General features: G+C 35.4%; 1 pseudogene; it reads left to right on the forward strand.

The window, feature by feature from the left end:
- The first annotated feature begins 761 nt into the window (after window positions 1–761).
- Window positions 762–1722, forward strand: LOC114392796 (annotated as a pseudogene).

The following is a 1722-nucleotide window of genomic DNA, read 5'->3' on the forward strand; positions in this document are numbered from 1 at the left end:
TACAGTTTAAATTTATTGTTGTATGGGATATACCAACCTACATCTACTTGGTTCTTTTAAGAAGTACATTAACAACTTACACCCATACCCATATGTATTTTAAGATCAATTGTAGTTATACTTTGTTATGTTTCTTCTCTGAAAGAAATGGATGTATATCAATAAATTTTATAAGTATTTATACATGTATACTCACTTATTATTTAAAAGGAGTATGTATATTTTAAGATTAGTTGCAGTTATAATTAATTTGTTAGCATATTTAAAAAAAATCAGTGAGTTAATGTTAACACACCCATATATAATCCAAATTCCAACGTGCTAATTTCGTTTGGGTCTTTGAATTTCAAGTATTACGTTACTATATAGTCTTGGTCTTCGACTTGAAGCAGCATATACTAACTTCCCAAGTCCCAACAAATCCAAAGCAGTGGGCACCAAGGAAAAGAGTTTTATTTACCAACTTACACAACTTGGACCCGTAATTTCTTTCATTTTCTAAGTCGTTCTTGCTCTTTTTCTTGAATAAGAATATTGTGATGCAAACCTTTCTCTAAATCTAAAATCCAAATTGACTATTATCTTTCGGAACCTCCTAAGCTGCTTCCTCCGCGAGAAAAAAACATATACTCATCGTGTTTGAAGTTTGAATCCAATAGAAAAAAATATACACACAATTTTTTGGTCATATTCCACATTTGAATGTGCATGCTAAATTCATTTTAGTCGACAACTTCCCTCGCTATAAAAAGGTGTCCATGCTTCACAAACATCAAACACAAATTAAAATCCCTCCTTCTCTTTCTCTCTCTTTGTCTCTCAAATTCCCAAACCAAAGACACCACAATTCACTTTCCCTTTTTAACATTAAAATGATGAAAACTCAGGCCTTACTAGTTCTCATGTTATTGGTGAACTTTGTTTTTTTCATGGGCTCAGAAGCCCGTCCATTGAGTATCATTGAGACGGAAAAATCAGTCACTGGAGGGGAAGTGGTGGATTTCTTTGATTGGTTATCTCTTGGAGCAATGAAGGATTCTGGGCCAAGTCCAGGTGTGGGTCACAAGTTCACCAATAGTGAAACCCTTGGTGGGATTAAGGACTCTGGTCCTAGTTCCGGGGGGCCAGGTCACCAATTTACTAACAGCCAGACCCTTGGTGGAATCAAGAATTCGGTCCTAGCCCCGGAGGAGAGGGTCACAAATTTACCAACAGTGAGACCCTTGGTGAGATGAAGGACTCAGGTCCAAGCCCTGGCCAAGGACACTAAGTGTGTATTTGAATTATTGTTTGAGAGGCACTAAATGTTTGTTTGCGCATTCCAATGCACAGAACGGAGAAGTAACAACACTTGGTGAATCCATAAAAACATGGGTTACTTTGAATTGAACGGTAACCCAAGCACACTTGCATCTCATTTTGTTCCCTTATTCTTGGCAATAATTCACAAGAAAAAAAAATACTATAGTTGGAAAATAAGTTTCAGGTTAATTGATTTGATTCCTTCATTTCTTTAATTCCTGTCTACATTTTTTTATTTATCTTTATTGTTCATGCCGTAATACTTTTTTCTTCTTCTTCTTTTTTTTTTTTTTTCTGTGTGACTCCCAGTTCATGCTGTAATACTACTCCTATTGATGTACTATAGTTCAGATTCAGATAGTTTGTCTTTTTTTGAGATAGTGTGAATGGTAAAGGACAGAATAATGCAATTCACGAGTA

The sequence above is a fragment of the Glycine soja genome, chromosome 17 (assembly GCF_004193775.1).
Source record: "Glycine soja cultivar W05 chromosome 17, ASM419377v2, whole genome shotgun sequence".
Taxonomy (NCBI): domain Eukaryota; kingdom Viridiplantae; phylum Streptophyta; class Magnoliopsida; order Fabales; family Fabaceae; genus Glycine; species Glycine soja.